Source organism: Ovis aries, chromosome 3 (genome assembly GCF_016772045.2).
Source record: "Ovis aries strain OAR_USU_Benz2616 breed Rambouillet chromosome 3, ARS-UI_Ramb_v3.0, whole genome shotgun sequence".
In the NCBI taxonomy this organism is placed as follows: Eukaryota; Metazoa; Chordata; class Mammalia; order Artiodactyla; family Bovidae; genus Ovis; species Ovis aries.
Genome location: NC_056056.1, coordinates 154,062,938 through 154,090,917, shown reverse-complemented (window position 1 = coordinate 154,090,917; position 27,980 = coordinate 154,062,938). Strand labels below are relative to the sequence as shown.

At 41.7% G+C, this 27,980-nt stretch overlaps 1 protein-coding gene and 1 long non-coding RNA gene across 2 annotated transcripts in view; one reads left to right on the top strand and one right to left on the bottom strand.

The window, feature by feature from the left end:
• Positions 1-20,944, bottom strand: part of LOC132659626 (uncharacterized) — a 32,800-nt gene extending 11,856 nt beyond the window's left edge. Inside the window, exon 1 of the long non-coding RNA XR_009600268.1 lies at positions 20,815-20,944. This is a non-coding gene — a long non-coding RNA (uncharacterized LOC132659626). The remainder of the gene's footprint in view (positions 1-20,814) is intronic.
• Positions 1-27,980, top strand: part of HMGA2 (high mobility group AT-hook 2) — a 145,476-nt gene that overhangs the window by 43,827 nt on the left and 73,669 nt on the right. The window lies entirely within an intron of this gene.

Below are 27,980 nucleotides of genomic sequence, written 5' to 3'. Positions count from 1 at the left end.
TTATTTTGTACTAAACATTTATAAGTAGAAATGAAAGCACTGTGTATAAATGAAGTGTCAATGCACTGAAAATATTATAGCTGCTGTTTTAAAATAGTTATATTAAATTTAAATCTAAGTCAGTCCTCAGACTTTCTAAAGTTTTCCTATTTGAATGGAAATACAATGTGGAATGCACCAGAGTGACATTTTTCCATTTCCCCATTGCCAAGATGGGAAGACACTTGCACTAAGCATCTGAGTCCACATCTATTTTTCACTAATATTCAAACTGTCATCATGGCTAAAATGATGGAGCATCAAATGTATGAATTCTAGGGAATCATATCAGATTTACTTATAATTGATTTGTGTGCAAGGAGAGCAGGCCTCTATGTTGGAGAGAAAAAAAGTTCCAAAATGTATAAGAAAGAATGGAAACCAAGAATCATCCCTAAGGAGAGGTATTTGCTCATTCAGCTCACCTTTCTCCTATCAGTGCTAATCCTGGGCACCATGCCAAATATTGAGGATACGCTGGTGAGCACTTCAAGGCCCCTGCTGTCAGGGATCTTACATTCTAAAGAGGGACTATGAACAGTGGCCTAGTTACTCAAGAATAAAGATGATCATTTCTTGCCTTGATGAGAGTTGTGGATAGAGGTGAACCATGTTCATGTAATAGAGGAGTCGGGGAGGCTGCTTTAGGTGGGGCAATCTGGGTGGGCATCGTGGAGGAGGTGCCATGTGAACTTAGAGCCCCGAGGGAGACAAAGCCAGCCTCACAGCTGGTAGATCTGCTGGCCTGGCTGGCATTAACAGCAGATGGGGATGAGGCGTGGGGGGTTAGAAGGGGCTTGCTGAGCATCAGTTTTATTTTTCCAATCCCTTGGATTATGAAGAATGCAATAGTCAGAATACCCAAGGATTTGTTAGAGATATTATAAGAGGCAGGAAAAAGGTGACAGGATTCACTCTGTCTATTCTTGTGATACCTATGTGACTGTTTGTAAGCTTTAAAATATAATAAAGGTTACCTCTCCCACCTTAGCCCACCTTTTATTTTTCAGCACAGATTTAAGAAAGCAATCAAAGCAGTCATTATTAAAAATAGTCATTCTTCTTCTTAGCAGTGCTAACTCAGAAAATAAAATCACTGGCACTTAGTTGAGATGTAGACCACATGTATCAGCACTGCTTGGCCTTGTGCCCCTTAAACCCATCTGAGTCAGATTGTTCTTTCTGCTGCTGTTTTCCCTGTAGAAATGAGAGAGACAGAAAGTATGTGTGTAGGGATGGGAAAGGAGAACTCAGTTCTGGTTTTCTGGTTTCTACACACTGCAGAAGCACATAGTAGAGGAGGAAACAGAATATGCGAAAAAAGAAGTAGAATGAGGTGCAGCAGATTCCTTAGTTGTGGGTTGAATTACTAGCTCGTATAACAACAACAAAATGTGGACACTGTGAATTAGGATCTGCTGTTGTTCTTAGCTGGTGCTCATGAGGTAGTGGATGGCATGAACTGTGAAGAAGAAGTGACTTGTCCTGTTTTGATGATGAACAGAGGTCTAGCCCCCAAGGCACTGAATTCTTTTCCAGCTTCCTCCTCTGAGATCGTCCTCTGAAATCTTCTGTGATGTTATGGACTTCATCGTTGGTTGTGTATTTTGTAGGTTGAGAACATCTTCCTCTGTTGAGAACATCTATGCTTTGGGAAACAAAGGTAGCATGAAAACCTTGAGATCTTCTCAGGAAGAGGAACCTCTAGGAACTTATTCTTCTGGGGAGAGCCAGGACTCTGAACACTTGGAAGGGTATCTGAGCAGGAGGAGCTGGAATTGGCCGGCCAGTGTTTATTATGCTTAAGCTACAGAGCTAATTACTGTGAGCAGACACAAAGGAAAGAGAAGACCAAAACCCTATCCTCGTGATACTGACAAATCAGTTGGCCTGAGCACACAGGAATTAACTAAAGAACACTTCTGCCAAGTTTCAGTTGTGTAAAAGGGGAGGAGATGAGTCTTGTGGGGAACACAGAGTTGAGCCATGAGCAATTGGTCAGTAAGGCTGCCTGCAGGAGAATTTTGGGTGGAGTTTTGGAGGAAGTGAGGACAAGATTGGAGTTAACATACATAAAACCTGTCACCTGAAGAAGACTGGAACCACCTGGAGGTTTAGAATGCAGTATCTCTTTCCTATATGTTCCCTGAGGTCCCGTGTTACTCTATAGCAGTGTTTACCAAGAGCTGGAACAAGGGACTTGGGCACCATGTTGCTAAATCCATGAAACACTGGCCTTCTGCTCTGCCACCGGCCACAGCTCAAAATGGAAACAAATGTCACAGGCACCTGTGGTGCTGTCCCTTTTGTCTTCCTATATCCACTCACTTTCGAGCCCTTTCTCCGTCCAACATTGCTCACAAAGGAATCTCTGAGTCTGAGAAGGAACAAATATCCAGTAACCTTCTGCCGCTGGCCTCACTGAAAGGGGAGAGAATTGTGTTGAATGCCGTTGGAAGTGTAAGGATTTCTTGTGACAGTTACATCTCAGGAGAAAACTAGTGGTTAAATTGCTAAGTTCTTTGAGTCACTTGCAGTGCTGATAAGTGCCTGACCTCTCAGTATCATGTTTCTGACTTCTTTGTTCTGCCTTCATTTTTTTTTTTCAAAATGCCATTTTCATTTGTTCTTAGAGTGAAGAACATGTCAAAGAGCCTCTCTAGCAGTAGGTGGTTTTTGCAGAGCACATGAAGAATGAAAACTAAATTATCATCCTGGAAGCAGTCCACCAGCATCAGAGAGGTGTCAGATTACGTGCCAGTCGGCTGTGTCAGAATGTGAAAAAGGAAAGGGAGAACTGAGGCAGTGTTGCATCAGTTGGGCCCAAAGCACCCTTTACCTTGAATATGGAGAAAAATTGCAGCAAGAATTTTTTTTCTCTTTTACTCTTTTCTCCGTGGTTCTTACCTAATTCAGTATATCTTAAATGATAGTTTATAGAATGCTGTCCATCAGGGAAAAACCCCAGGTAGTACTGGTCTTGCATGTTCTCACCTAGCTCTTTTACCTGAATCCTCATTAGAATCTATGGGAATGTTAGCATCATTCCCATAGATTAGTTTAAATTAATCTATATTAGTCTTAATGCTATCAGCTAGGTGATTCGTGGGTTTTATTGGTTATTCTTTTTTTAAAAATTTGACCACACCGTGAGGCATGTGGGCTCTTAGTTCCCCATTCCTGCATTGGAAGCGCAGAGTTTTAACCACTGGACCACCAGGGAAGTCCCCTTTTTTTGGTTATTCTTGATAAACTAATGGAATCATGGCATTTGGAAATTAAAAATTAAATCAAGAATTTGTGCCAAAACTCAAATTATAGATACTATCATATTTTAAGTGCCAGTGCTGTCCCAAACCACCAACACATTCTGTACAAATTAGCCTAACAGATTACCATTGATTTCCTATTCCGTATATTTTAAGAGATTGATGTTAGTAAGCTGCTTTATTGTTGTTGTTGTGTAGTTGCCAAGTCGTGCCCGACTTTTGTGACCCCATGGACTGTAGTCTACCAGGTCCACGAGATTTCCCAGGCAACAGTACTGGAGTGGGTTGCCATTTCCTTCCCCAGGGGATTTTCCCAACCCAGGGATCGAACACTCATCTCCTGCACTGGCAGGCGGATTCTTTACCACTGAACCACCAGGGAAGCCCAGTAAGCTGCTGCTGCTGCTGCTGCTACACTTCCTTAATCAAAGAGGCAGAAACCTTTGCAAAACACTCAGCTGATGAAATGGCACACTAAAATGAGTCTAGAAAACTGCTAACTGTTTTCTAACACCCCTGCTGAACTCAACTCACTACCAAGTAGACTTTGATTCATTTTTGTGTAGAGTTCCCTAGGCCAGGTTAGTTTGGCTATATATATGTATTTATCTATTGAAATAGGGTACTGCTGCTATTATCATCATGTATCTATACATAAATCAGAGCAAGACCAGAGGAGGAACATGCTAGATCACAGAGCAGCTGAGAAAGATGACAGCAGTGACTAGAAAATGAAACATAATGGTTGTATTTCAGGGACCCTACCCAGCAGATGGTAGTTATCATAGCTTTTGAACTTTCATCTGATTACTTTGCCAACAAAGGTCCATCTAGTCAAGGCTATGGTTTTTCCTGTGGTCATGTATGGATGTGAGAGTTGGACTATAAAGAAAGCTGAGCGCAGAAGAATTGATGCTTTTAAACTGTAGTGTTGAAGACACTTGAGGGTCCCTTGGACTGCAAGGAGATCCAACCAGTCCATCCTAAAGGAGATCAGTCCTGGGTGTTCATTGGAAGGACTGATGTTGAAGCTGAACCTCCAATACCTTGGCCACCTGATGCAAAGAGCTGACTCATTTGAAAAGACCCTGATGCTGGGAAATATTGACGGCAGGAGGAGAAGGGGACGACAGAGGATGAGATGGTTGGATGGCATCGCCAACTCAATGGACATGGGTTTGGATGGACTCCGGGAGTTGGTGATGGACAGGGAGGCCTGGAGTGCTGTGGTTCATGGGGTCTCAAAGAGTTGGACATGACTAAGCGACTGAACTGAACTGAACTGATAGGTTGATTGATCCTCAAGTCTAACCTGACATTATAGTCCACACTCCTCTCTTGCTATTGGCTGGCATAATTGGGGAGAAGTTGAAGTTACCTTCTGTCAATGGGGTAACTCCTCAGCAATCATAGTAAACTACCCTGCATTGCACCATTCCTCCCTATAAAATGGGCCAGAGATTCCTGTTCCATTTCTGTATTTAAGAAAGAATGATCAAACTCTTTTATTTCAAAAGGAGACACACACCCCTGATGTTCATAGCAGCACTACTTACAATAACCAAGACATGGAAGCAACCTAAATGTTCATTTACAGACAAATGGATAAAGAAGATGTGGTGTGTATATACAATGGGATGTTACTCAGCCATTCAGCCAAAAAAATGAAATGATGTCATTTGTAGCAATATGGATGGACCTAGAGATTATCATGGGCTTCCCTGGTGGCTCAGACGGTAAAGAATCTGCCCACAATGTGGTAGACGTGGGTTTGACCCCTGGGTTGGGAAGATTCCCTGGAGACGGGAAGGGCTACCCACGCCAGTATTCTTGCCTGGATAATCCCATGGACCAAGGAGCCTGGCAGGCTACAAGTCCATGGGGGTCATGAGGAGTTGGACACAATTGAGCAACTTTCTCTGGAGATTATGATATGAAGTAAAGTAAGTCAGAGAAGGAAATACAAATACCATCTGATATCACTTATATGCGGAATCTAAAATATGATACAAATGAACTTGTTTACAAAATAGGAACAGACTTATAGACATAACAACATACTTATGGTTACCAAAGGGGAAAGAGGTCAGAGTGGGATAAATTAGGTGTTTGGGATTAGTAGATACAAGCTACTATATATAAAACAGATAAACAACAAGGCCCTACTGTATAGCACAGGGAACTGTATTCAATATCCTGTAATACACCATAATGGAAAAGAACATGGAAATGAATTTTCATATATATGAATATATACGAAATACATTCATTATTTTATATATGCATATATATGATATATATATCATATATATTGGAGAAGGAAATGGTAACCCACTCCAGTATTCTTGCCTGGAAAATCTCATGGACAGAGAAGCCTGGTAGGCTACAGTCCATGGGGTCGCAGAGTCGGACACGACTTCACTTTCACTTTCACTTTCACTTTCTATCATATATATATATGTATATATCATATATATCATATATATATATATATTCTGCTATACACCAGAAACTAACAACTTCGTAAATCAACTATACTTCAATTTAAAAACAAGAATGGTCAAGAAATACAGTTCACATTTCATTCTGGTATATACTATTTGAGCACCGTTTCTCATTTTAAGTAATGTAAATAGGGCATCTAAACATAGTCCCACTTAATATTCATAATCAGTACTTATTAAATGACTCCCAAATATCAGGTTATATTCTAGAAGCCTCAGAATAAACCTTCAAAGGGGACCTTATTGACATAATTTTATAAATGAAACTGAGTTTTGGAAAATTGAAGTAATTTGCACAAATACAGAGTTCAGTTCTGTCTTTCAGTTGTGTCCAACTCTTTGTAACCCATGGACTGCAGCACGCCAGGCTTCCCTGGCCTTCACCAACTCCTGGAGCTTGCTAAAACTCATGTCCATTGAGTCAGTGATGCCATCCAACCATCTCATCCTCTGTCGTCCCCTTCTCCTTCTGCCTTCAATCTTTCCCAGCATCAGGGTCTTTTCTAAGGAGTCAGCTGTTCACGTCAGGTGGCCAAAGTATTGGAGTTTCAGCTTCAACATCAGTCCTTCCAATGAACATTCAGACTAATTTCCTTTAGGATGGACTGATTGGATCTCCTGGCAGTCCAAGGGACTCTCAAGAGTCTTCTCCAACATCACAGTTTAAAAGCATCTATTCTTCGGCTCTCAGCTTTATTTAAGGTCCAACTCTCACATCCATACATGACTACTAGGCAAACCATAGCTTTAACTAGACAGACCTTTGTCGGCAAAGTAATGTCTTTGCTTTTTAATATACTGGTTGGAGAAGGACATGGCAACCCACTCCAGTACTCTTGCCTGGAAAATCCCATGGACAGAGAAGCCTGGTAGGCTACAGTCCATGGGGTTACAAAGAGTTGGACACAACTGAGTGACTTCACTTTATTTACTTTACTTTACTTTTTAGGTTGGTCATAGCTTTTCTTCTAAGGAGCAAGCATCTTTGAATTTCATGGCTGCAGTCATCATCTGCAGTGATTTTGGAGGCCAGGAAAATAAAGTCTGTCGCTGTTTCTATTGTTTCCCCATCTATTTGGCATGAAGTGATGGTACCGGATGCCATGATCTTGGTTTTTTGAATGTTGAATTTTTAAGCCAGCTTTTTCACTCTCCTCTTTCACGTTCATCAAAAGGCTCTTTAGTTCCTCTTCACTTTCTGCCACAAGGGTGGTGTCATCTGCATATCTGAGGATATTGATGTTTCTCCCAGCAATCTTGATTTCAACTTGTGCTTCATCCAGCCTGACATTTTGCATGATGTGCTCTGCATATAATGGAGAAGGAAATGACAACCCACTTCAGTATTCTTGCCTGGAGAATTCCATGGACAGAGGAGCCTGGTGGGCTACAATCCACAGGGTCGCAAAGAGTTGGACAACACTGAATAACACTACACTCTGCATATAAATTACATAAGCAGGGTGACAGTATAGAACCTTGACGTACTCCTTTCCCGATTGGGAACCAGTCCGTTGTTCCATGTCCTGTTCTAAGTGTTGCTTCTTGACCTGCATATAGGTTTCTCAAGAGGCAGGTAAGGTGGTCTGGTATTCCCATCTCTTTAAGAATTTCCCAGGTTGTTGTGATCCACACAGTCAAAGGCTTTGGCATAGTCAACAAAGCAGAAGTAGATATTTTTCTGGAATTTTCTTCCTTTTTCTGTGATCCAGTGGATGTTGGCAAAAGTTCAGTTCAGTTCAGTCGCTCAGTTGTGTCTGACTCTTTGTGACCCCATGAATCACAGCACGCCAGGCCTCCCTGTCCATCACCAACTCCCAGAGTTCACTCAGACTCATGTCCATCGAGTTAGTGATGCCATCCAGCCATCTCATCCTCTGTCATCCCCTTCTCCTGCCCCCAATCCCTCCCAGCATCAGAGTCTTTTCCAATGAGTCAACTCTTCGCATGGGGTGGCCAAAGTACTGGAGTTTCAGCTTCAGCATCATTCCCTCCAAAGAAATCCCAGGGCTGATCTCCTTCAGAATGGACTGGTTGGATCCCCTTGCAGTCCAAGGTACTCTCAAGAGTCTTCTCCAACACCACGGTTCAAAAGCATCATTCTTCGGTGTTCAGCTTTCTTCACAGTCCAACTCTCACATCCATACATGACCACAGGAAAAACCATAGCCTTGACTAGACGAACCTTTGTTGGCAAAGTAACAAAATAAGTCTAGAGTCCAGGTCTATCATACTCACAAACCCATGATTTTTTAACACTATGTTGCCAATCCAATTACAAAAATATGAAAATCTTATAATTTTCAGTCTTTCTTGTACTTGGCTTTCAGATTAAAAGTATTGGTTATGCTTTGCAAAAATGTGGTGCTCAATACTCCAGTTAGATTTAATAAACATTTATTGAGCACTTAATAGGTTCATAAGTAAATAAAATATGATTCTTAGCATTAAGAACTTAAAATCTAAGGGTAGATATGCATACACTTGAACTTCTATTTGGAACTCCAGTTATGAGCCAGGAGCTATGCTAGATGCATTACAAACATTATCTTGCTTTACTATTATATCTTTCTAAGAGTCTTATAAAGTAGGTATTTTATAAATATTTTTGCCAAGATGTAAATCATAAACAAAGATCAGTTAGGCCTGTATTCCAACTAGGTAAAATAAGGAAAGTTTTATCAAGAAGATCAATGGCACTTCAAGCTGAGCCCTGAAGAGTATATGGGATTTTGATAGGATGGCTGGAAGATGAAGTTCCTGGAGAGAGCCTTCCATGCTATGTGAAAAGAAGGACCGAATCAATGAGGGCAGGGAAGTGTGGGGCGTGTTCAAGTGAGAACAGATAGTTTGTATGGGATAGTATAAATTAGGGCCTTGGTGTGGGAAGGAAGTGATAATATAGGTCATGAAGACCATGCCCTGCAGGCCCACGGAGATCGGGCATCATAGGAAATGAGAAGCTACTAAAGACTTGGGCATAAGAGAATGATACATCTGATTTGATTCAGAAAAAAGTCAGTCAGAAGCCTATATCAATAACCATAGATTGTCTCATGACCAATGCATTAGAATTATTTGCTGCAATCATTTCCTTTAAAACATCATTTTTAAAAAGAGGTATTTAAAATACAGGTAATTAACGTTTTATAAGGGCTTCTCTGGTGGATCAGATGGTAAAGAATCTACCTGCAATGCAAGAGACCTGGGTTTGATCCCTGAGTTGGGAAGATCCCTTGGAGGAGGGCATGACAACCCACTCCAGTATTCTTGCCTGGAGAATCCCCATGGACAGAGGAGCCTGGCAGGCTAGAGTCCATGGGGTCCCAAAAAGTTGGACACAACTGAACAACTAAGCACACACACAGCATTTTATAAGATGATTTCTATAGTTTTCTAATGCCAGGAGCTGGTAATCACATGCCTTGACTAACTTGAAAGGATTTTCCTCCTTCTAGCTTCTGGTCTAAGTATTAGCAATGAGCCCTCTCCCTTTATTTCTTGTAAACTTGATAGAATTTATTGTATCACTATTTTGATACATGAGTCTATTGTCACCAATAGGTGTAGTCTTTGGAGGATTTGGACTGCGGTTTTTGCTTTTTTTAATATCTCCCAAACTCTGCAGAGGAGAAGGCAATGGCACCCTACTCCAGTGTTCTTGCCTGGAGAATCCCAGGGACAGAGGAGCCTAGTGGGCTGCCGTCTGTGGGGTCGCACAGAGTCGGACACGACTGAAGCAACTTAGCAGCAGCAGCAGCAGCAAGTTCTGCAGAAACCATTATTACTTCGTGAATACTTGGTGGATGGATGAAAAATTGAATGGAGAGCCCCTAGCTTCACTGTAATTTGCACTCAGCATCATGGTGAATGCTTAACCCAGGGCCACAGTGAGAAAGACTTTGGGACTTCTGAAAACCAGGTTTCTGTAAATTGTCAAATAGATAAATTCCATGGTATCTACAGATCAGTGGGTTCCACACACATAAATTCGAATTCACTAAATCTAGGCTGATGGAAGAGGTTATCCTGGATGAAGGTTTTCTAGCACAGGAGTCAACAGTGAATCACGGTCCAGATCCAGCCCATTGCCTGTTTTTGTATGACCTGCAGGCTAAGACTGGTTTAAGACTCCCCTGGCGGTCCAGTTGCTGAGACTCCAAGCTCCCAGTGCAGGGAGCCCAGGTTCGATCCCTAGTCTGGAAACCAGACCCCACACACAGCAACTAAGACCCATTTTCTCAGTCTCTCAGTTATGTCTGACTCTTTGCAACCCCATGGAGTATAGCCCACCAGGCTTCTCTATCCATGGCATTTCCCAAGCAATAATACTGGAGCAGGTTGTCATTTCCATCTCCAGGGGAGCTTCCCAACCCAGAGATCGAACCCATGTCTCTGCGTCTCCTGCACTGACAGGCAAATTCTATACCACAAGTGCCACCTGGGAAGCCCTAAGACCCGGTGCAGTCAAATTAATTCTTTTTAAAGAATGGTTTATATATTTTTAAATAATTGAAAAAGGAATAACAGTAATATGTTGAGACATGAAAATCAAGTAAGATACAGAAACCAAGTTTCATTATACAGAAACCCAAGTTTTACTGGGATACAGTTACTCTTACTTGCTCACATCCTGTGTCCTATCTCTGACTACTTTCTCACTACAGTGGCAGAGTTCAACAGTTGTCGCAGAGACCACCTGGCCTACAAAGTCTAAAACATTTATTCTCTGGCCCTTCACGAAAAAGTTTGCTCACCCTGGCTGGACTGTGTCTTTCTGGCCTTCTTAATCCATTTATATGGCTTTCTTCCTTTTCTGTGCAAATGGAAAATGAGTTTAAGTTCATTAGAAGCAAGAAACTTTGAGCTTTGCCTTCAGGTTTTTTTCCCCCTCCTTCTCTTGAGAATCTTGAATGTTCTATATATATCTAGATTTGCAAAGCTAAAGAATAATGAGGTAGAATATGTTTTATCCATTAGTATAGCCCTTTTCTATGGGGATCCTGAAAGTATGGTTTTCTCTTTAGGTTAGAGAGCCGCATTCCTTTTCTAATCATATCCCATTTTTAGTTCACGCTCAGGCTGTCAGTTCCACAGAACAATGTCAAATGAGCTTCTTAGGATCTCTTCTTTTTAATTTCTGTTTTTTGGTCTTTGTTGCTGCACGAGCTTTTCTCTAGTTGTAGCAAGCGGGGGCTGCTCTCTAGTAATGGTGTGCTGGCTTCTCACTGCAGTGGCCTCTTCGGTTGTAAAGCACAGGCTCTAGGGCGCACAGGCTTCAGTAGTTACAGCGCATGGACTTAGTAGTTGCGGCTCGCGGGCTCTAGAGCGCAGACTCGATCGTTGTGACACGCGGGCTTACTTGCTCCGCAGCATGTGGGATCTTCCCAGATCAGGGATCAAACCCATGTCTCCTGCAGGGGCAGGCAATTTCTTTACCACTGAACCACTGGGGAAGCCCTTTAGGATCTCTTGAAAACCTCTTCCAGTGGCGTCTGCCAGTGTCTTGCCCGGGTAGTTTTCCTCAAAAAGGCTCAGGGATAGTGAAATAACCTTGGATTATGAACAGTGTATTTCACCTTCCTGCTTGGCGTGTTAATGCCATCTGTGCTCTGCGGTTTTGTTTGCACTTCTCAGCATCATCACTTTCTGGGCTTTCAGAGCCTAAGGCTGAAGCCATTCTGAAATATCAAGGAGGCAACAGGACCCAGAGTGAAAAATATTCACCCCTGAAGCAAATGTGATCTGGCTTCCATCCCCTTCATCCCACTGAAAGCACTCGACTTCAGGTCATCAGGAACTTGCTGGCTGCCAAATCCTAGGGACGCGTCTCGGTCCTCATCCTGATGTCTTTTTTGAAGGATCTGGACTTTGACAATTCTTCCCTGTTTCACGCTCTCTCTCCTTGGTTCCCAGAACAAAATCTAGTCCTGACATTTGCTCTCTTTTTTTTTTTTTCCGAAAGCTCCTCAGAGCTGCTAGGTGCTTCTCTTTTCACTTGCCCTTCCCACATTTCTTGTCTGCAGGGAGACAAGTGAAACCCACTGTGTTTTACTCGGTGTTTCGGTTCTGAGTGGACTCCTGACATCTACGTTTCAGTTATTCCCTCCATTTCGAGGACTGTATCCATAGCTGTCGTGAGTGTGCCATCACTCATCCGATCACCCCGAACTCCCTTCTTTCTGCATTTTCAACATTCACAGAGTCCTGTCATTTATTTACTGCACCATATGTTCTGAGTTTTCTTCTCCTCCGTGCTCACTGCTGCTTCCTTTTTCAGGCCCTCATCATCCCTCCCTTGAACTCTTTGCACTGGTCTCCTGCCAGGTTCCCTGTCTCCAGCCACTCTCAATACTCCTGCAAGCGCTGTCTCCAAGACCAAATGCCTCAGTGGCTTCCATTCACCCAAGGGCAAAAGTTTAAATTTCTTATGTTGCTTCTGGCATTAGGCTGAGTTTCTCATCTTGCTTCATCATCTTTTGGTTGTAATCTTCGCTCCATTAGTACGGAAAGCCTAGTCTTTCTGAAACCTCTATTGGTTATTTCACACCTCCGCTCTGATTGTTGTATTCTTGACCTTCGTCTCCATCTGGACAAATCTCACACACCTCCCAAACCCCAGTTCAAATATGGTTCTCCATCTCCCAAATGACTACCCACTCCTCTTTGCCATCATTGGAGTTCTGCACACTCCCTGAGGAGAACACAGTTCACAGTGTACTATAATTGTTTGTTTATCCTTTTTCACACAGAGGACTCTGTCTCCTTCCTCACTGTATTTTCAGGTCATAGCACACTATCTATCTCAGACAAAGCATCCAAGAAACGAATGTGTCCAACCTGCATGTCAGTATCTACACTATGTCCTTGGGTGCTGTTATGTTGCCAGGCATGTTAGAAATGAATGGCGCTAGGAAATCCAAGTAGGCCAGTTATCAGCAGAAAAGGTTTATTTCCTTCTCTTAATATTTAATTTGTGTTGAATCTAGGCTGAGTGTATGTGGCTATGTATAGTCACTCTAGAAGTCAGGTGTGAAAAAAAAAAATAGAAGTCAGGTGTGGGAAGATTGGTATTTATTTTAATAGACCAGAGTGAAAGAGAAGAGGAGAGACTTCTAATGTAATTATTCGTGAGTCACATTCATTAAAATTTAATTTCTCATACTGATACAGAGAGAGCTTGGTAGAAAGCATAGTGTCTAATTAGTCATATAAAGTATGTGTATATGTGTAATATGAAATATATGTATATGTACATATGTATTTAAATGTCAAACATTACTAAGTTGACTGTAAACCGTCTGTCTACAATGCAGGAGACCTGGGTTCAGTCTCTGGGTGGGGACGATCTGGAGAAGGAAATGGCAACCCACTCCAGTATTCTTGCCTGGAAAATCCCATGGACGGAGGAGCCTGGTGGGCTACAGTCCATGGGGTCACAAAGAGTCGGACACGACTGAGCAACTTCACATAAGTTATATTTTATTATAGTCATCCTCAGGAAATTATTGTTATAAGCCCCATAATAAACACAGGGGACTTTAGGGGCTTCCCTAGTGGTCCAGTGGTTAAGATTCCGAGCTCTCAGTGTAGGGGGGACAGGTTCAATCCCTGGTCAGGGGACTAAGATCCCACATGCCAAGCAGGACAGCCAAAAACAGGAACAAAAAAAAAAGGACAAGGGACTTCATGGGGTTAACCTGCGGGGTTAAACATATTGTCCCTGCTTTATAGAACTCAAAAATCATATACGTAAAAGATAAGTAATAAGGCCGTTTAAAGTAAGCCAATTAATGGCAAATAATAAATGAGATTCTATTTTATATCCTGGAGGAGGAAATGGCAACCCACTCCAGTATTCTTGCCTGGGGAAAATTCCATGGACGGAGGAGCCTGACGAGCTATAGTCCACGGGGTCTCGAAAGAGCCACACACGACTTAGTGACTAAACACCAATAACACCTTACTGTAGCTCTGTGCACACAGTGGGTGTTTAATAAGTATTTGCTTAGTGAATGAAGTGACAATGGGACGGACCAAATTTGTAATAATTTTTCAGTTGTCCTTTCTTCGCTTTTTGCATTTACCTGGAGTCGGGTCTTGGTTTGTTTTTGACACTAGGTAGTTGTGCATAAGAGTAAGAATTTATCCTTAATACTTTTCATAGATGTCAGATAAAGCTTATTTTTATTTTACAAGTTGGAAATCAAAATTAATAAATATATAATGTGAATAATAAATGTATACCTAAAGCATATAAGTAACAAATATGCAAAAATGTAGATAATTTAAAGCTCTGTAAAGTCTGTTGCTTCACTGAAGGCTTTGTCAGTCTTGCTGAGACACGTTGGGTGAAAGTGTAAAGTCTTTAATGACATGAGGCAAATATTTAGGAAATTTTAACCGTTGTCTTTTCAATGGGAGCAAATTGTTTCAGACAACAAATTGTAGGTTTCCAGTAGGAAGGAAGCCAACTAAAGATGTGGTTCCTTCTAGAAGCTGTTTTAGTCTTTTTCAGAAGGAGGTTTAGGGTGATCCCAGGTGCCTCACCAGCTTCATTGGAGTGAAATACAGGTAACCTGTGTACACTCGATCTTTGCCAATTCGTGATACCTACCAGCCTAGATTTACCCATGGAACCTCCTTATGGCTTGGCAAACTATTGTTAAAAAAAAAAAAAGGATGATCATGTTCTAATTCATCTATTTTTCTGTATCTATATCTATATAGAAAGGTTAATATTTTAATGTGCATGCATGCTAAGTCCCTTCAGTCATTTCTGACTCTTTGCAACCCCATAGTCTATGGACCACCAGCCTCCTCCTCCATGGGATTCTCCAGGCAAGAACTGACCCAAGGACTGAACCCCAGTCTCTTACATCTCCTGCATTGGCAGGCAGGTTCATTACTACTAATGCCACCTGGGAATCCCCTAATACTTTCACAAGTATGCTTAAATAGTAGAGATTTCAAATGGTCATCCCCAAGGCTCTCTTCTTCGCCTTGTCCAGCCTGGAGCCCCATCTTATGGAAATAGCCACATTTTGAAGCAGGTGCGGCTCTTTCTGCATTTTCTCCAGGGCAAGCAAATTGGAATCTCACAGGTCTGCCTGTGCTCCTGTCTCCTCTTCCCTCTTTATTCAACCAGAAAGAGGGTTTTCCCCAGGAGTAGTCCTGTAGATGTACCATGGAGCTTGATGCTATTGCCATAGTGAATTTCTCTTTTCAAAACTATACATGTGTGAAAATAAAAAGGAACAGTTATGTCTTAATAGGGTTCATGCAGCAGGTAATTATTCCAAAGTAGCTCCAAACTGAATTTTCACTTCTCCGTTCTCATCTTGGAAGACACATTGACAATGGCTCAGCCCATGCTTTCTTTGGTTGTCTTATTGACAGTAATACCAGATGGACCTTATTTAATTGAGTAGCTGTGTATTCTTAAATGAGTAGATCGTATTATTCCAAGTTTACTTATTGACATAATCTCGAAGACCATGTCATTTATAACACCTCAGTTTATTATTTCAACCATCACACTGGCTTGCAGATAACTCCTTATTTAAATCACTGTACATTTTATTTTTTTTTAATACCAAGGCTTATTTCAGTCATAAGTCCATTCTCTCTGAAGTGGAACTACCAATTTGGTAGCAGTGACTTTCCTTTTTAAAATTTGCTTTTTGTTTGGATTATCTTCACTGTCTTAAGAAACAAGCAAGGTTAGTTAGTAGAAAAAGAGCTCATTGCCACTCCAGCTATTTTTAAACGCTTTGATTTTTTAAAAATGGTTAGATGGAAACGATAGAACTATGATTCAACTAGGCTGCCCCTGGCCTCCATTTATTCTTTTATTCTTGCTTCATGGTTTTCAATAACACTGTTTCTTTAGAAAGTCTTTCTTTTTTCCCTAAACTACTTGCTATATAAGAATGTAGCAACTAGAGATCATTTTAATATGCACTTATAAATAATTCACCTTAGCTGAGCTGGTCTGTTGATTAAGTATGTATTTAAGGCACTTTCCCCCCCCTATAAAACAGCAGTTCTGTATAATGTTTTTCGTAGAATGAATTCTGATTTCCTCAAAATTCATCAAATATTATATTTAAATATTTTCAGGAGATGTGCCGTGCTGTGCTTATTCGCTCAGCTGTGTCCAATTCTTTTCTACCCATGGACTGTAACCAGCCAGCCTCCTCTGTCCATGGGGATTCTCCAGGCAAGAATAGTGGAGTGGATTGCCATGCCCTACTCCAGGGGATATTCCCAACCCAGGGATTGAACCCAGATCTCCCACTGCATTACAGGCAGCTTCTTTACAGTCTGAGCCACCAGGGAAGTCCATTAGTACACTCACTCCCAAATCATGGTGTCAAATATAAATCAGACATGTTTAAAAAGTGATGGAAAATATCTTCTTTGATAATTCCTTATTTGCCAATAAGTTACTTTGCAGAAGGCAATGCCAAGTAGTCCCATTCCTTCCTAATTTTGATCTGTATACAACTATACATCTAGTTTTCCTTTCAGGAAAGCCACATCCTAGGAACCCAGAAAAGGATGCTATCTGGGTAATTCTCAATTTCTCTTTGTATCGTTTACAAAGCAGGCAAAACCACTCCTGACATTTTATTTTTGAAAACCATAAAATCATTTCACCACCAAAGCCCAAACTTTCTAAATCCAATTTCGACTGAAGAACAAATACTTCTGTCATTTATAAACCTTTGAAGTTGGGGGTTCACGTCGAACTTTCCAGACAGCCCTCAACAAAGCCATATCAACCCATGTCTCTGAAGCACATTAAATTATACAGTGCTCCCCATGTACGAGGCGTGTTGGCCACTGAAGGAAAAGAACTTAACCCTTGAGGAGGCCAGTTTGTTGGTGTGGGGGTGACAGGTGTGCTCCAGCGAGGTCACTGGGAGAGGTGGGGTGTGGGGGTGCCTGTTGGAGGGTGCAGGGAGCTGGCCCTTTGCACTCCACTTGCAAGGCTCGGTCTTTGTAGCTCTGTTTTGTGATGTGATTTATGAGAGCTGCAGCTCACGGGCCATACATCACCTTCCTGGTCGGCTTTGTTGACACCTTGTCACATTCTTGTGGGCTTGAGGAATTCATTGTTCTTGTTTGAACTGATAAGAACCCAAAAAAAATTTTTTTTTTTCTCACTGAGGCCTTGGGAAAGGCCGAGGGGGTGGAACGTTGACGTGGTGCAGCGAGGCTGCACTTTCCCAAGCAGAGCAGCCTCGCCACCTTCTCCTGCCCCAGGAAGCCTCACCCTGAGGTGTGCAGCTCTGGGTGTACCCCGGAAGTCGTTTTCTGGTTGTGAGGTGTCTCTTTTTTGCTGAGATGGGATGGGAGAGGGGCTTCAGGAGGAGTAAAGAAGAGGAGGGAGTTTTCCTTCCAGAGATGGGAGCTAGACTGGCTAAGAAGAGCTGCCAGTGGAAGGTAAAATGACCCTGGGCACTGGGGAATGTAGAGCACGCGGTGACTTTTGATGTGAGCCGGTCTCTTCGAAGTTCATCCTTTGTAGAGCGTGCTTTTCGGGCATGCTGCCATGCTGACCTCTCCCCTTTGATGTGTAGCGCCCCATGCCTCACTTAGTATTTTGGCAGCCTGCACAGGCTGCCATCTGAGGCCAGCACTTGAAGAGAGTAGAACATTTCAGAATAGCAACTCATGGAGCCACTGATGTATACAGAGGATATTACCTCCTGTTTCCACAGAGCAAATGCATGATCTGCCTGCTGTTTTTGTTTGTATTTTTTTAAGATCTTTGCAGAATAATCTGTCTGATAACTTTGCTCCAGAAAACATAGAATGGATTAAACTTCCTTTTATCCAAGAAAAGTAACAGGTCAGATCATATAAACCACCTCATGGGATCCTTAGTGCTCATACTTCCTGTGTGAAAACAAGAGGTTTTCTTTGAGAGCAGCTTAACACAAACACAGTCCATTCACTAATATTCTCTGTCATCAGCTTTTGTTGATTAGAAGGAAAAGAACCAATTTGCACCCCAGCCAAGGGCTGGTGTCCAGGGAATTTAGCATTTTTGTGTTGTACTGTTAACAAATTCAAGTGTCCTGTCGTAAATCCCCTCACCTGGAAGCATCATTCACACATCCCCACTAGGAACCTCATGTTGAACTGGAGCCACAGCTTCTTAAAACAGCTCTTGCAACCATGTTTCCTATAGAATGCATGTGTGCAAACTCCTTCTGGCACTTGATTTGCCAAGCAGTTACTGCGCTGTGAGCAAGGAATGCTAGAAGAACTGCCAAGGTAGGTGATTGGAGAATAAGATTGAAGAGTCGACATTGCGATAATACTGAATGCAAATGAAAGTGACCTAATAAATGTGTGATAATACAGTGAGTGCATGGTTAAAGTGAGAGACTAGTTCTGGAAGGCATACACTTTGTGTGTGGGTCATCTGTCTCGCTCTGAAGTGCTGCTGTTTGACTAATATTTAAATGTCTAAATATATGCAGTGCTGTCCGCATCGGCATCAAACCTCTAACACATATCCAGCTTTGAAAATCTACAAGCCCAGATCCTCCCATTCCTTACAATTCTGATGAGCCTGCCAGTTCTGCTTCTGCCTTTTCTCTCAGCTCAGAAGCTACTCTGGCTTCCAGGATTAAGTTTATTGACAGTGTTTCACTGCTCTCTGCTGGAGAAGCCCAAAGCTAGGCCTGGCTTCCAGGGCTCAAATCATTTGCAAGGAATGCAGGTAAGATGGCTCAGCTGATAAACTCCCTGCCTCTGAAATTCACCTTAACACAAGGCTTACCCGTGCGTGTCATAGATCACAGTTGAAGAGCCGTGGTGTGCAGACTAGGAACGGGTTTCTCAGAGAAGACGATGGGTAAGATGAACATAGATCGCTGCCCAATCTCCAGTTCGTTACCTCCAAAGTTGTCCCATAGAAAGCTAATCCATGTGGTGCTACACAGAAACTGTGCAGCATTCTCAAGTTAATTCCCATCCTTCCATTTTGACACACAGATATATACTTTATTCTGCTACATACGTCTGAGATGGTCATCCCCCAGCCCCTCAAAAAAGAAAAGCTCTCTTGGCCAAACTATTTATTTCTTCTAAACTCTTTCTTTAGTATGTGTGTGTCTGGAGAAAAGCGATCAAAAGTATTTAATCAAATAAACCAAGAGTGTGTTAGGGACATTTTTTCCTAAAACATTTTCTAGGCAGAAATAAATATTAATTTCCACCTTCACTTTCATGAACACAAATCCATACCTTCACAGAGATGTTATACTTCTCAAGCATGAAACAGAAGTACAAGTGCAAAAAGAAAAACAGCCAACGCTTTCGATGAATATTGTTTTTCATATCCATTTTGAGTATGTGTATACACATCAATTTATGCATGTGCACATGTGTGATTATTGTGTATATTGTACAGATGTATGTTTTGAAGGGATAGGGAGAGAAGAGATAAGCCTAGTACATCTCCAGAGTGGACTATGCTCTTTTAGGCTCTTTTCAGTCTGGCATCTTTTAACTTAAAAACAACTTGATGGATAGAAATCATAAAAAGCCATGTTAGAACAGCATTAAAGTGCTCTTCTATTCTACAGCATTCCAAGTGAATTATTGCTGTGCTGTCAAAGAAAACAAAAACATTTGGGAAGGACTGTTTATTTTACAGTGGTTGACCAAAAGTATGCAAGTGGTTATAAAAAAATGTAGACAGCTAACGATGGGAGGTGCCACTTGCACATTCTGAAATCCATTCACAAACCTTTGACACTGACTCCCGATCACGAGAGATAATATTAGAGGCAAACACATTTTCCATGGGGAAGATCCTAGCACTTTCAGAGCCTTGCTCATTCAGAGAAAACAAATAAAACCACTATCTTCTATCCTGTATCACTGGCATCTTATCACAGAGCCTGATGGCATGATATTTTTTTCTTCCAAGAAGAGCAAGGAAATTTTTGCAAAAATATTTTGCTAGAAGGTTATGGCAACATGATCTTTTTTTTGTGCTGTACAGCCTTTGTATTTAAAGGTTAAAATAAAACCTGCCATTGACAGTGTTAATAGTCTTTCATTAAACAAATACATGATTTTTAAACTAGATAAGAAATTAAAAATCCTTAACACAGTCCCTTTGTATTAAAGATAATAAAATGTATAATCAGAGAAGATAAATTACTTGTTTTAAAGTTGCATTAGCTAGGCAGTGTGCAGGGATGAGAGTTAGAAATAGGAGGTTGCTGTTTCTGAGATGGCTCAGTGGTAAAGAATCCTCCTGCCGATGCAAGAGACGCAGGAGGTGTGGATTTGATCCCTGGGTCAGAAAGACCCTCTGGAATAGGAAATGGTAACCCACTCCAGGATTCTTCCCTGGAAAATCCCATGGTCAGCAGAGCCTGGTGGGCTTCGGTCCATGGAGGTCACAAAGAAGCTAATGCGACTGAGCATGCTCGCACACACAGACGATATAGAGTCAAGACCTCATTAATACCTCCTGGGAAATGCTTATTTTAATGTTTAAGGATTTCTCATTAGTGAAGAGACCAAGGAATCTAGGTCCCAGGGTTTAACTTTCTTTTACTTCTTAAAAAAATTCACTGATAAATCAGCATCCACTTAACCTTCTGGTAGATTGATCACCAGATATATTTTTGAGAAATGAGAATGGTCATAACCAGCTCTAATTATCTTTATCATGGGTGAAAGATGTGAAAAGCTCTTTGATAGTTCCTAGCATGATTCTTTCACATCAAGCCACTCCATAAACGTTGATTGAAAGAATTCCTTCATGTCGATGCCATTGCAGCTTGTTTTCTGGGTGGTGTGCATTGTAGGATGACCCCACATCATAAGGGTATCCTTGTGATAAACGGACAGGCAGCTTACCACCATTGGGCATCCGGCTTTCCTAACACTGTGCCCCCAGAGTGGAGAGAGTGAAAGAAAAAGAGAGGAATTGGAATCAGAATCACGTGCATCTGAGCCCCTACCTCAGCAGTTCCTTCTGGTCCCTGAGGGTCTCCAGGCTCGGAGAGTTTTGTGTAGTGTTGGCCCGAGAGACGGTTGTCCTTTGGACAGCTCAGCTGTGTCTGTCTCCTCACCGAAACAGCATCCGATTTTGTTCAGATGTAGCATTTGCCTTCCCTCCGTGACATCCTTGGGTTAATCACGTGCTTGCTGGCCAGGATATGTAAATAAAACTTGGCTACAAAACACTTAAAGGATTATGAAGCAATCTTGCTTAATAGTAGTGAAACAAAACAAAACACCACTCCAGCAAATCCTCGTGTGTGCTACTAAGTCATGGAAAGATCCAGTTATGACTGGAACTGTCCTGGCCTGAGTATTGTCCTAGACTCAGAAAGAGAGAGGGAGGGAGAGAGAGTGGGGGAGGATGACAGGGAGAGGAGAAACTGTGCTGCAGACAGCCCCAGCATGCGATCCCTGTAGGCAGTTGCTAATGAGGACGCGGAGCTGGTGGAGGGAGCCTGCTAATCCGGGGAACCCGCCTTTCCCACCCGTGCTGGGATGACTGAGTCACCGCCGCTTACACATCCTTGAACTGCACACCTTTTCCTGTGTGCTCAGAGGTGGCCTGGACCCAGGGAGGACCTCCCCAGGAGGTTGCAGTCTGCAGAATGAGAGATTCAGATGTGTATGCCTGTGGCAGGGGGGTGTTCCTGTGTGGGTTTGCAGTTAAAGCTGTCCATCTCCTGTCCCTGGCCGGTTGCTAGCACAGGACCACGAAGCATCCCCTTCCAACTTGTCTATCACCAAAGCTGTCTACTCTGACCGGAGGGAAACGAGCGTGGAAACCCCAGGTGGCTCTGCGTGCCAAGAGCAACCTTAGTCAATGAGAGAGCTCAGCAGATGGCGGGGTCCTGCGTGCCGACCTTTCTGCTGCTCGTAGAGAATCATGTGCTGCTATTTCTGTGGCTTCTGCCAGTTGGCCCCTGCCCACCTTTTCTGTTCATACTAAAGCGGCCAGGAACTGAGCGAAAGAGGAAGCCTCCTCGGCTGTGCTCCGGGCTGCTCTGCCAGGAGTGCGTCTGTAGTAGGTCCAGCAGCAAAAACAAAACAGGGCAGAGCCGGGGGAGGCCCCGGCCAGAGCAGCTGAGCGTGGAAACAAAGAAGCCCGCCAGCAGCAGCAGCCGGCTGTGGAATGTCAGGCTAGAAGGGAACTTTCAGAGTGGCCACATTGTCTCCAAGAAGGGAAACTGAGGCCAGAGAGAAAGTAACAATATCTGGGCAGTGGCTGAACCAGGTCTGCTGAGGACCTGTCCACTCCGCTGCTGGATTTTAGTAGCTCTGGGGTTGATAGTGCAGCCCTGGACAACTTGCTTAGTCTCCCTGACCTCAGTCATCTCATCTATAAAATGGGAATGAGACTAGATCCTCCCTCCTCCTACGAATCGCTCTGAAAATTAAATGAGGAAGTGTAAGCGAAAGCACTTGGTGGCGTGCCTGGCCATTAGGAAGTGCTCAGTACACGTTGGCTTGTCTCCTATGATCGGGGGCTTGAGATGCCACTGAAGAAAGAGAGAGAGATAGGGAATTGTTCCCTACATATCTGATCTGTGAAATGTTTTATAATTTGAAAGCCTTTCCCAAGGAGAGGTAAACACATTTGATTAAGACCAGGCTGATTTTGTGATTTTGCTCAGTGATGATGTGATTGGAATGTTTAATCAAGCAGCAGACTCCCCCTTCCAGGAAGAGCCCAACTGTAATAACGAGGAGGAAGCGAGTAATGTGAGAGCCCTGGAATTGTTGCCGGTCAGACTTCCTGAATGCAGGGTTTATCCCCTTTGTGAAAGCCAATTCTGAACCTTCCTGACTGAGAGTTTAGAATTGTCGGCTTCGAAGTTACATTCTGACTGAAAAATGCTTCCTAAAAGCGGAGGAATTGCTCTAGGGGTAAAAGAAGGGAGGAAGTGGGGAATAATACTGCATTTTGCAGAAAAGACTAATGATAGATGATTTTGCCCCCTTAGGCCCAGGTGTAAGGAAGGAATTAGGAACCAGCTTCCCTTCACTTCACTTCTAACAACACTTAATTCCCGAAGTGCTTTACATCAAGTTCTGACAGCAGCTGGTTGGGAATCAGTTAGAGATCACAGTACAAGAACAGTGACCCTCGTTGAGTGTCAGGTATTGTGCAAAAGCACACTGTATTTGTAATCCCACTTCATTTCCACAACAGCCCCATGAAACTTTTCCCTGTTTTGCGATGAGAAAAGTGAAGCTTGAAGAAGTTAAATAACTCACCCAAGATCATGCAGCTAGTAAACGCTCCCCTGCTCTTAGCCAGTGTGCCATGCCCTGCTGCTGCTGCCGCCATGCCCTGCTTTCCTCCTGATGGTAACCTTACTTCTAACCTGAATCTCTGTGGCCCGCCGTTTTCTTTTTTTTTTTTCCACTGTAAATTTAGGACTGCGCTACATTCTTGCCAAGGCTACTTCTTTGAAAATTCTAAATATTTCCAGAAAGAGGTACAGTTTATAATAAGGAATCTTACTTTCCAAATAAATTCTACCCTATTAAAATCAAAGGACCAGTTGCCTTTCTTTTTTTTCCTCTTTTTTGGTATGTATGTGTCATTCAAGTTACAGAATTCAGAAAGGGATTAAAAACTAGGAAAAACTGTCATGTGATATTTTGATATATGTGTAAGCCCAATGACTCTAAGGAAAAAGGAACATTTTCACGAAATTACGCCTGCCCAGTTGATCCTGATAAGTTTAATTGTTTAATCCTGATAAGTATATCAATGCACAGGAATTTCTCCTTTTGTTGTCAGAAGCAAATAGTAAACTTTATTTGTGCTGGCCTTTATTTCAAGGAAGACTATGTGTTTATGCATATTATAATAATTTATACCCCCAAGGTAGGCCATCTAGATATCTCAGCATTATTACTTTACTAAGGGAAATTTCTCTATCAAAAATTTTTATGTTCTAGTGGAATTATGCCTCTAAGTTCTCAATATTTATCAGTATCTTTGAAATTTTGTTAGTTAGCCTCATCGAGATTACTGTGTGCTAATAATCACTAGCTGTGAGGCCTTGGACAATTTTCTTAAGTTCTCTGAGCCTTAGTTACTTCAGCCACAAAATGGGAATTATAATGGGGTCATCAAAGTATTATAAAGAATTGTTAAGAGCATTAAATGAGTTAATTTTGTAAAGTGCTCCAGATTGTTCCTGACACACAGTATTAACTAATATTTTTAATCACTGATCACTTTCAAACAAATTTGCTAAGAATTGTATCCATAAGTTTTCAGTCATAATGAGGCTTCAGCTTATTCTATTTGTATTGGTATTCAGCATTATAAAGTTTGGTTTTTTCATTTCTCACTGATGTCTATAAATTGCATTTACTTAGAAAGGCTCTTAAGAAACTTTCATATTTCTTTTACTTCATCTTCTCTTTAGTAAGTGGTGACTTACTGTTTATTTTATCCTTCGAATTTTATCTAGAGCAGCTTTTGACTTTAAACTGTGACATATAATGCATCAAATTACACTCATTGAATTGATTTATTCTGAACTGCAGATTATTTTAGGTAGAATTTGCCCTCATTTTTTTTCTTGGTGTCCAAGTTTCAAAGAAACATGTTTTTGGTCCTAGTCATGGTAAATAGTGGGTTTTTAAATGACATCATGAGATACATATTTCTCAGATACAAAAGTTTGTTGTTATGTTCTTTTGGCCAGAAAAGACTCCTCTTCCTGGGAAATGTAGCCACAGAATGCTGGGTTTGAGTTTTATTAATATCCTTGTAGATTGAAAACAAAATGTTTTCCCTCCCCGTTTTTGTTCTTTTCCATTTGGCAAACCCGGTGATTTGCCACATGAGCCAATGTGTGTCTCATTTGCTTATTTTCTTGTGCACTCGCAGCCCTGGTGATGTCATCTGGAATGTGTACAGTCCCTGGGAATAAATAACATGTTGGAACAAAGTTTTCTTTGAGGCAGCAGAAGCATTCATGCACCTTACAGTACACTCTGGGCTTCCCAGGTGGCTCAGTGGCAAAGAATCCTCCTGCCAACGGAGCAGACGCAAGTTCAATCCCTGAGTCCGGAAGGTCCCCTGAAGGAGGAAATGGCAGCCCACTCCAGTATTCTTGCCTGGAAAGATCCTATGGACAGAAGAGCCTGATGGGCTACAGTCCATGGAGTCACAAAGAGTCAGACACGACTGATGCACATGCGCACACACACACACTGCACTTTAAATAGCCCAATTTCCTTGTTAAAAAGTAACGTCAAAAAAAAAAGTAACGTCAAGGCCACCGCCTCTCCATATTTCTTGCTTCAAATAATAATAATCACAACAATGATATGTGAAGATTTTTATTATAACTATTGATTATAAATTGAGAGCCACATTTTCAAAATTATCTTAAAATATGACCTGATGATATCAAATATCTATACTATGAAAATGTCTTTTAAAAAACCGAATTACTAGGTTAAAAGATCAGACAACTTAAACTTGGCTTATGTAAATATCTCTGTTACTCTGTTGTTCCCATTCTTAAAAATGATTCATTGACTAGAACAAGTGCCATTTTTTATGAGTTACAGTGCTGCAAGGAATTCAAACTGTTTTCAAGCTGACGGTTCACTGAAGGTTAAGGATTCTCTGGCATCCTTAGTCCCTGTTTTGTCCTCCTGATGGGGGGTTTCTTTTGAGTCATCATTCTTGCAGGGAATTGCTGAGAAGTACGTTGGCTAGAAGACAACACAGAGGTATTTGGGGAAGGAGGCAGATATCCAACCAGGGCATACCATTGAACTCTAGTGATATTTCCAGACAAAGCTTCTCAGTTTGCCAACGAAAAGCCAACTGGCAGTGGTCACTTTCACTCTCTGCCTTATCTGGAACACATTCTCGCTGTTTGAAGGCACAGTCCATTGAATTCCTCACTTCCTGTTTCATGCACTGCCTTCCTCTTGTACCCCTTAATAAGTAAGCAAAGACTCTCTTAACCAATAGGTTAGATTATGCAATTCTTGTGATTTTTAATGACTTTGAGCTCATGTAGAAAGTAATGCCTGTTTCTCATGGCCCAGAATTATAGAAGGCCAATTACCTCACGCTATTTATTTGGTGATTTAAGTGATGTCTTTTCTATAAAGAGCTCATTACACAGACGGCCCCTGTGCAATCAGTGTTACTTTAGTGGGGAGTTCCAAAGACGGAAGTTTGATGCCGTCTCCTAAGGCCAGCTCTACGAAAGCAATGAAAATCGTAACTTTTCTTTTTAAAGGTGGCGTTCCAGTATGGAAGAATATTAAGAAAGATATTTTATGCTTGGACTCTGTGCAGTTCTAAAAGTTTTAAAGAACCATAGTCAGATCTTAACTTTGATAATTAAAATAATTGAACAGTGAAGATTTCCTGGAGTTTAATCCCTAGGACCTCTATGGTAAGATATCCGTACACAATACAACCTGACACAGATAAGCTTTAAAAAAAATGTTTTTAATTTATTATTTTAATTGTGCCTTCCTTGCATTTGACCCACACAAGGCATTTTTTGACTTTTGCTTGGCTGCTTCTTGATCTCTCCCACTTACACAGACACATACACACACCCCTTCACAAAGACTACTAGAAATAGTAGTTGTTTTTTCTAAGGTTATTAGTAACCTTTTCCATAGTGGTTTAGGGGCATAAGATGTCATGCGTGAGTAAGGGAGGCACAGATTATTTTCATCAAAAGAAAACACTGAATAATATGTTGTTTACATCTTTCACTCATTGATTCCTTCACCAGTATATATAGAGTGTCTCAGAGCACTAGACATTTTGATCAAATTATCTCGCACAAACTTTAGCAAAGATGACTCCAGGAACCATGGACCAACATCCCTTTAGAGATGCACTCAGCCCAGCTTATCTGACTTCAGAGTCTGTGTTCTTTCTCCCAGTGGTGAGCTGCCCTCCACGTGCATACTAGCAAGGACAACACATCTGATATCTTGTTTTATTATACTACTCAATTCTACTGGCACCCGACTCCAGTCTACACCAAAATAGCCACAGTATTAAACATTTCTTAAAAGAAATATTAAATGTGCCCATTTTAATCTCCTGAACTTTTTTTTATTATTCTTGTTACATAAATGCCAGTATCTCAATTAGATATTTAAGGCTTCTTTAATTTGGATTTTGGTAAGATTTATTGTTGTAATTAGTACAGTGTCACCATTGTTTTTTTCTTTTCCCCCTCAAGTTCCAAGAAAGAAAAAGGGCTTTTCTTTCAACAGATCAAACAATCCTCAGTGCACTACAGGCTGCCTTGTTAACTGGCATTTGTTCCTTCTCTTTCCCAACAAAATAATCTTAGATGCACTATAGATGGTCAGACAACCTGATCTAAACCTTTTGGGTTGGCCAAAAAGTTTGTTTGGGTTTTTTCATAAGCTGTAACTTTTCACCAACCCAAAACATGAGTAGTAAATAACTATCAATACACACAGATAAAAAGAGATGAGTACTTTAAAGAGTTTCCATTCCAAGAACGCTACCTGAAAACCCAGTACACAAAGCCAAAGAAGTGTAGGACAGAATATTTTAGCTTTGCAGGATGGTGAATGAATCAGAGTAGGACTTTACCTAGGCAGATAGGTAGGTGATTGTGTGTGTGTGCTTAGTCGCTCAGTCATGTCTGACTTTGCAACCCCATGGACTATATAGCTTGCCAGACTCCTTGGTTCATGGGATTCTACTGGAGTGAGTAGCCACTCCCTTCTCCAAGGGATCTTCCCGACCTAGGATCAACCCTGTGTCTCCTGCATTGCAAGCAGATACTTTACCCTATGAACCACCATCATTCAGATAATAGTACAATTCAGTGAAGTGGTACTCTTATCATCCCCTTTTTGCTGATGAAGAAATCAAGGCACAGATTGGTAAAGTAACCTACTGGGGACTTCAACAGTTGAATATTGATGAATAAGTGACAGAGCCAGGCAAAACAGGATGGCTTCAGAGCTATCCTCTTTGACCACCTGTTTTCTTCTATCACTCTGAAAAATCCTTCTGTCTTCTCCACTGGAGAAAATCCAGGCTCTCTCCCCACAGTCCTACTCATTTTACTTCTTCCACAGTTACTACAAAAGTAGATCCATACAACAACAA